Raw genomic sequence first — 8492 nt, forward strand, 5'->3', positions numbered from 1 at the left:
TCTACAGGGATGGAGAACCTGGGGTCCTTAAGATGTTGTTGGACAACAACATTTCTCCCCCAATTGTGTATTCTGGGGAACCCCCCCCCCCGAAACATCATACATACATCACAGAAGGAAGCGGTCAACAGCAGAGGAGGCGGTCTACAGCAGAAATCCTGTTTACCTGATATGGTCACTGATTTCATTACCTGAGCAGTCTGGCTATTTGTTTGTGATGGTAAATACTCAGTTCCTGAATCCAGGTCACAGGCTCACCCTATTCATACACATATACGCCCTTAAGACAGGATTTGTGAGCAAAGAGACAACGGGGAGGTTTTCCCATTTCCTTCCTCCTTGCAGAGAAATATTTGAGGTCAATTTGGGAGTCAAAATGGCTTCAGGATTATTTTCCTGTACTGTTTCAGACCTGTGGTTTATATATTTATGTATTTGTTTGCCTGGTACATTTATGAACATTTATTTTATATCTTAGACTTTATAATTTTCATAACAGTCACATTTACAAATTATATTCCTGTAAAGCAAGTGTGTGGGAATTTTTTGACTCTGGGGACCAGCTCTTTATCTAACCGCACTCCATGGACCAACTTTGATGGCTGGGCAGGGAAACCACCTGTCAAACACATGACATTGTATGGATAATACTAATAGTACTACTGCTGCTGCTACTACTACTACTTCTACTACTACTAATTCCCTCTCTTGCAATTTTGAGTTTCTCCAAAGCATGAAAATGATCTTCATTCGTTGCCTTTCTAGCAATTCTAAATGATACATGTCTGGATTCTGAATATATATAGGCACCCATAATATAATTAACGATATCTATTTTTCTTTAACATGTGATCTCTAATGTTCCCATGCTCCCAGCTCTTCATTTTCAAAGCTGGCTTATATTGTTGTTTAACAGAACCCGACACTTGTGGACTTGAGCACAGCTTCAACCCATTTGGTGCTGGTGCTGGTGACTTTGAACAGGCATTGGGAAGCAGATGTGCACTGTTCTCTGTAATTACTTTCCGCTCTCGTCTTGCCCTTTGCTGTCTGTTTGAAATTTAACCTTAATAGAATCAGAATGGCATTTACCCAGGGATCATCTCCAGAATGCTTGGAACTCACGGAAATAAAGGTTAGACTCTCAACCAACTTCTCCAATCTAATGTTTTCATGGCTGAAATTGTTTAAAGTGTTTTTAATAATAATAAAAAACAACAAGAAGAATTAGGAGAGCTGTGTGTTTGTTGCAAAGGTTTAAGGTAGAAGGCTTTAAATCAAATTGAATAACACACCATATTATAAGTTTCTTGTAGTATAGTGCTAAAAGGCTGGTTTCATGCAACAGGTTTCTGCTGAAGCTTTGGCAGGCAGATTAGCAATGGAAAGGGAATATTTTGTACAGGATTATCACTGATCAGCCTCCATGTACATACTCCAGACAAAATATTTGTGGGCTAGCATGCCATAAAATGCCCACTTGCCATGATCTCAGCAACAGACCATTACTAGATGGGGGGGGGGGGACAACTTGAAGGCAGATGAAATCTCAAATCCAAAGCTTTGCTAAATTTATACTTGTAAGGCAGAATGTGTTGTAGGGGGGTTTTCCTTCCTTCCTTCCTTCCTTCCATTTTCCTTCCATCAGTGTCTCCCCACCTCCCACAATTCCTTCGCATTGGTCCTAACAGGAAGAGAAAGAAGTAGGCAAGCCCCTGGGCCAATGTACTTTCTACCCTGATTCAACCATATGTCAGGAGTGCTCTGATGGTGTTTCCTGCTTGGCAGGGGGTTGGACTCGATGGCCCTTGTGGTCTATTCCAACTCTATGATTCTATGATTCTATGATTCAGGGGAACAGGAGAATTGGGTTCACTGGATCTAAAGCCATTCCTGATCTGCCTCTGCAATATCACCACCCCACCCCGCCTCCCCTGTGGAAGTAGCCACTGCGAAGGAACAATGGCATCAGTTCTTTCCATGCAGCCTCCAAGGGTAGATCTCCTCCACCAATGAGGAAGGAGTTCTGCAAAATCCTATGGCTCTGGGACAATCTTCCATTGACCATAAGACTGTACCCTAAAAGCATTTCCTAGCAGTTGCTGGACTCCATAGGCCTTTGGCCTGTTTCAGCAGGGCTCTTACGTTTTTGGTCAGACTGCTTTGGGAGTTTGGGGGAAGAAAAAATATTTTAATTTGCAACTTCTGCATACCTTTGAACCCCCATCCCCCCTCAATACATAGGCAGAAACTACTTGCTCTCTTATTTTTGGGTGGACCACTTTGGCTCCCAAACTGGATTTGTTATGAGAGGTAATGATAAATAGATAGTAGGTCATATATAGATTAAAGGAACACTAATTATTTCACAGCAAGGCCTGATACATAATTACATATGCAGGAGTTGATATTTGAACAGTTTTAAAGTTTAAAGTAAGCTTAAAAAGCTGGAAGCAGTGTAAAATATTAAATTGCCATTATTTTAAAACAATGAAGCTTTTTTAAATGTGTGTGTGTGTGTTTACTCATACTAAACCTTGCAATAAACTATCTCCATTTGCTTTTTCAGAAAGGTATAAAAAACTGAGTGTCTGCATTCCAAAGAGAATAAGTACTGGTATTAAAATTGTGACTTGAGACTCCTTGTATTGCCTTGAGAGAAAACATCCATTTTAGTATGAGACAGAAAATACTCATTTGTGGTCAACGACATCTGGCACATTGGATAACTTGCCTCATTAAAATTTTATTCACAGGTAGGTGTTCCAGTGTGCACATTATGGTATACAAACACATCTCCTTGCTGCCAACTGCTCAATTTTAAGGGCTTCCTCTAGTATAGTAGCTTACCTTATAAACTGAGAGAATTGTTTTTCAGTTAAACATTAATAGAAATATTTATTATTATATAAAAAATTGCATATATAAAAGCAGTTGAATAATTTCATATATAAAGAATATTAAAAACCATTACATATTCAATGAAAAATAATATTATTTAATCATGTAGCAAGAACAAGAAAACATATAACAAGAAAACCAGATATATATTTTCTCCCTCAGAGTTCTTTATTGCTCATTGTCAATGGCTTTCGTCTTGGCAAATATGAAGTTGGTGGGGGGTATTGTGATCATGTCACTGGAAAAACAAAATGAAAAAAATGCCTTTTCCATTTTTTGTTGATTCTTGTTGAATGTCAGGTTGAAGATGATTACTAAGATTTATCTACAACAGTGAAAGATTTAGGGGTCCAGGTGTTGTGCTTGTCATCCCCTCATGTAGAAGGAAAAGATCCAAGCGAGATGAAATGCAGCTCAAAAGTGAACAGATGGCAAAAACAGATAGGCTTTGGCTCTAAGGGTCAAAGGATGGTGCTTCAGGAAGTCAAACTACTGATTAGGGAATAAACATCAAAAAGTTGATGCCAGTGAAAGTACTCTGAGCTATTAATAGAGTAACAAAGTAGGGTAAGCTTTGAACAAGTTTATGGAGTCACCAAGGATGATAGCACTGATTTGCAAAAAGAAGCAATGTAGAAGTTCATCTGAGCATGGACAATAGGAGTGTCAATAGTAGTAGTGTCAAAAAGGCAGCAAATCTTGGATGATTCTGAATATATACCCACAGGAACTGCTGTACATAATCAGGAAAAATGCAGATGATCCCCCCCCCCCCTTAAAACAAGTAGCCAGTGTTGGAATTCTAACTGAACAAAAACGTAAGAGAGAATCAATGTATTACAACAAATTTTGTCTCCTAGCAGGTCAACATTTGATGTTAAGCAGCCAAGTCAGGAGAACATAAATAGAAGAGTGCTTCTGGATCAGACTAAAGGACCATCTAGTGCAGAATTGGGCTCCTGCAATGGCCACCAGGATACCTAAGGGAAGCTTGCAAGCAGGATATGAGTGCCCGGGTTCCTCAGCCACTGATATTCAGAGACTGACTCTCTCCGATAATGAAAGAAATAGAGCTATCATAAGTAGTAGTCATGGATGGCCTTATCCTCCATGAAAGAGGTGAGCCAAATGTATGATAAACACACAAAGTGAAGCATGTTGGGGGCATGTTCTTTTGATTAAATCAAAATAAACGAAATTTAAAAAAATAAACTGATAACTAATTTTCTAAAAGTTTTGTTGTTTTCTCTCATCCTAACAGATCTAAAAAGTTAAATATTCAGATGTCTAGATTATAATATTCACATTGATTCGTCCAGCACCCCCACTGCTCTTAACCCACAAGTTTGTGCTGAACATTCTTAGATGAATCTAAAGTGGTGACAGTTATCATCCCAATTTTGGCTAAGAGTTAAAATAATAAAAATGCTAAGTGGCATTGAAACTGATTGAAACTGTGCCTGATTGTTTCGGACAAATACTGAGTGGGGATATTTGGGGTAAAATATCCCTGCACTGATGGAGGTTGTGGAATTATGTAAGTTCATTTCCCTCACATTGCTACACTTCTGTCGCTCTGTTTCCATGCACCAAAACCTTGTCCCAGATTGGTCCAAGTCCATAATTACTGTATTTTCTTAAAATAAGTACATTCGCAACTTTGCAATGCATGGGTCCTAAACAACTATTTACATATTTATCTATCCATCTTCCAGCTGGAAAATTGAATGTGAAAATGGGGATAACTAAGGTACTGCACACATCCACATTACAAATTGAAATACTTCTCTGAGTATACACATGTATCTAGTAACATTATAGTGGAAGTAGTTCAAGTCTTTTTCAGAGCAGATTTTGTTCCACAGCAAGTAGAGGTGAAAATGTAAGTGAAATAACATTGACAAATTCTGGTTTGGATGAAAATTGAAACAGACAGAAAAATTGTTCATCTAGCCTGGCAAGTTCCCAAGCAGTCATCACTGTGGAAATCAACCTTCACATGAAAGCAGCCAGAGGTTTAGTGCCTTTGAACATGCCCTGATAGTGAGAGGTCTTGTAGGCCACCAGTAGGGATGGGGGAATCTGCCAGTTTCAGTTTCTTTCAGTTTCTCACTTTTCTAATTGTAAATTCACTTCACATTTCTGCATCGGTTTTCAAGGGAAAAAAGTAAAGGATTTCCCCAAGCATTTTAGTGTGAATTTTCCCTAATATACACATTTTAGTATGCAAATTTCCCTAATATAACATATTTTCTTGTATGCTATTTTCCCAAACATATGCATTTAGTGCACACTTTCCCCTAATACTCACATTTTTTACTCATTTGTTTGGCTGCAGAACCGTACTGCAATATTTAGAGAAAAGTGAATTTTCAAGGATGGTTGCCTTTGAGTTTGTGCATTGTTTCAGGAAATGTGGATTCACCTCGAAATGAACTGAATCTCTCCTGTAGACCTAACTATCCTGTGAGTATTTATTATCTAGTACTTCAAAACTGACGATGGCAGTTTCCCCAGTATTCTAAGGCAACGGATTCTGTATTCATTGACACTGCTAAATTTCTCTAAGCAATTATGCAGTGTGTGGTCCGAGCACAACAGCCATTTCCATGGTTGAAGTTGTTGAGAAAAGTACAGCTGCAATCACACACATGGCTTGCCAGTTCGGTTCGCACCGACATCTCTCCACACTGTTGTGTATGATTGTGTAGAGGAGTCTAGAAGTGAGAACCACTCCACTGTGTAATGAAGTGCTCCCCTTATTTTCCGCCTTAAGTCTGCTGCCAACTGTATGGCTATTGATGACAGGCCCTGGAAATATGAGGCAATAGCACACCCGTCTCCTGTTTGATTGCTAACTTGTCATATTTGCTATGGCATAGCAAATACACTTATGGGATAAAATATGACTTCATGTTGACTTAATCCAGTCTATTTTGGCTGTGTGAAAATACCCTTCGCAGTCACCTTTCTTGGCATTTCTGTTCATATGTTCATGAATGGGCCATAAAAACAATCAAAGTTAATGGGAAGACTCCTATAGGTTTTAAATGTGCTGTGACTCAGCCCCCCAAATGTCCAGTATTATCACAATGGCCACACAAGGATCATCAAAACCAATGAAAAAACTTAACCTTGCTCCTATGGACCACTGAGGAAATGAAACACATTTGCAGGCCTGTATAATGAATGTGGCTGAAGTAATTTAGTAAAGACATTATCATGGAGGTAAGCAGGCTTAGGACTTAACTATTGATTTCCTGTCTCTTAATTGTTTTGATGAGGGCTGATGCACTTGAATAACCTTAACTGGCTTTTTGAGCTAGAGTTTTTTCTCCCCCCCCCCCCCAAGTTGGGAGGACAATGTAAACTGTAATAGTTTTAATTAGACCTTTTCCTGTTTTGTTTAGTTCATAACCTGAAAGGGCAACTGAGCAATAAAATGGCAGCAGCAATGTTACAACTCAGCATATAAAGGGCTGTGTGTGCTCTGTGCCAAAATAAAAAAGGGTTTCTGCTGAAGAGAGAAACTCAGATCTTATGAGAAGAAGCAGAATATCAGCAAGCAGAGCAAAATGCACAATTTTACATTCATGTTAATGTCTTACCTAATTAATTTATTTCCCAGTAAGTTTTCCACAATGATTTAAAAAATACTTGAGAAATGAAGGGAGAGAGGGTCATGCAGAGAGCCAAAGCAGACATACTCTACTCCTAACCACTTTTAAAAGATTTGCTCTGCTAAACTCATTTCAAATTTCACCAGACCTACTGGGATTTTTTTCCATAGCATGAGAGCTAGAGACTCATATTTATTTTAAGAAACTGAAAGCTAAGATTCTCAGGGAGCCAAGTTGCATTTGTGGTCAACACAATGGATGTACACAGAGAAAATTTACAGCTCTGGTGTTTAAAGTGTTCTTCTCTGACATAATATGAAGAAAGCCATTTAACTAAACTTTGAGTACAAGTATCTGCAAAAGATCTGTTCTGTGGTGGCCCCATAGCTCTGGAACTCATCACCAAATGAATTCAAAATGCTGGTTTTGACCTGTAAAACTTTATAAAGCTTGGAACCCTAATATGTCTTCCAGTACGAACCCTCTCATATTTTTGAAGGCCCACCTCCAAGTGACCCTGTGGTAGAGATGCAGAGAGTGGCCACAAGAGAAAACCTCTGTAGTGCTCCCTCAATTGTGGAATGCTCTCCCTAGGAAAGTCTGCCTAGTGTTAACATCGCCATGTTTTGGGCACCACATCAAGACCTTCCTTTGCTTCCAGGCCAATGAATTTCTTGGGTGATTGATCTAAGGTAGAATTAAGGTAACCAGTGAAGCACTTTTAAGACTGGTGCGATGGATGGAAAGGGGACTGTGGCAGTACTGCATACTGCACTGACCAAACCTTCCAAATGGCCTTGAAAGGCAACCCGATTGCAGTAATCCAAGTAGAAAGCTACCAGAACAGGGAAAGGTATTTATAGATGGGAGTTCTAGTCCAAAACCTCTGGAGGCCACTAGGTTGGGAAAGACTGATCTATGGTACCTCTCTAACAATGCATTTGTGCAAAATATGTTAGCCCCTTCGCCTTCTGCTACCTGAACTGACCCAACAGCATTAACTTTCTGAGTAGCAGGAAATCCATGACTATGTTATTTATTATTCATGCTTCTTTGAATAAAAAGAATAAAATAAAGGCCATGGTTAACATTATTTGCAGAGACCTCTTCTAATATTGTGGATGCTGCTAGCAAAAGAAACACCAAGATTTTTTTTTTTAAAAAAATTGTGAACATAAGTGGTGCTCTGAACTCATAGATTTCTTTTTTCTCTGATTAAGCTATCAAAATATATTCTTGGAGCATAGAGAAAACTAATGCATGATATTTCTCTATAGCTCAGTGACACTAGCAATAAAGGATTTCATTGTCTATAATGAACAATAAATGAATAAAATGTGCTGCAGTAATAAGAAAAGAGGAGGGCAGATAAAAATAATCCTTGAAGTTTCATTAGTAGTTTTGTACCATGTGCAAAGTTTTGCTAATGGTCTTGGATCATACAAATAAACTTCTGCAGCAAAGAATGGGTGGTGTTCAATGAGATTTTACTCAGAGTAGACCCAATGAAATGAAATGACCATGACTAAATTAGGTTCTTTAATTTCAACAGGTCTACTCTGAGTAAAATTCAGTTGAATACCATCCTCTGTGTTGTTCTCTTTTCTCTGTCAGTCCAAAATTAAAGGAAGAGTTGATCCAGCCTCAGTTCCTGAGACAAAAGCTGTCATAAGCCACATTATTTTCTGTTAGCTTCAATAGGATTACAGTGATTAATTTGCATTCCAATTAATATGCAAGACAATCCAAAATCACTGGCCATGTCACCCAGGCTGGATTATGTAGATCAGTGTGTGGAGAACTGCTGTGTAAATTATCCTGACCTGAAGTAGGAGCTTGTGCTTCATATAATTTTGCTCTTTTTAGACACTGGTTCCCTAATGTTTCAAAATGGAAAGAGATGTGAACTGCAATGTTGGATGCCAAAACAGGGAGTGCATTACAAATTTTAGAGTCCAAATAGTATATGAT

General features: G+C 38.6%; 1 long non-coding RNA gene across 2 annotated transcripts; it reads left to right on the plus strand.

Moving 5' to 3' along the window:
• The first annotated feature begins 927 nt into the window (after nt 1-927).
• On the plus strand, nt 928-4101 carry LOC308583849. 2 transcript variants are annotated; one of them, XR_014006461.1, is made up of 3 exons: nt 928-1135; nt 2570-2756; nt 3762-4101. It is a non-coding gene; the product is annotated as an uncharacterized lncRNA (long non-coding RNA). The 2 variants fall into 2 exon arrangements; XR_014006462.1 differs by having other exon boundaries at nt 3765-4101.
• Nucleotides 4102-8492: the final 4391 nt, after the last annotated feature.

Source organism: Podarcis bocagei (genome assembly GCF_964188305.1).
Source record: "Podarcis bocagei genome assembly, chromosome: 3".
Lineage (NCBI taxonomy): Eukaryota > Metazoa > Chordata > Lepidosauria > Squamata > Lacertidae > Podarcis > Podarcis bocagei.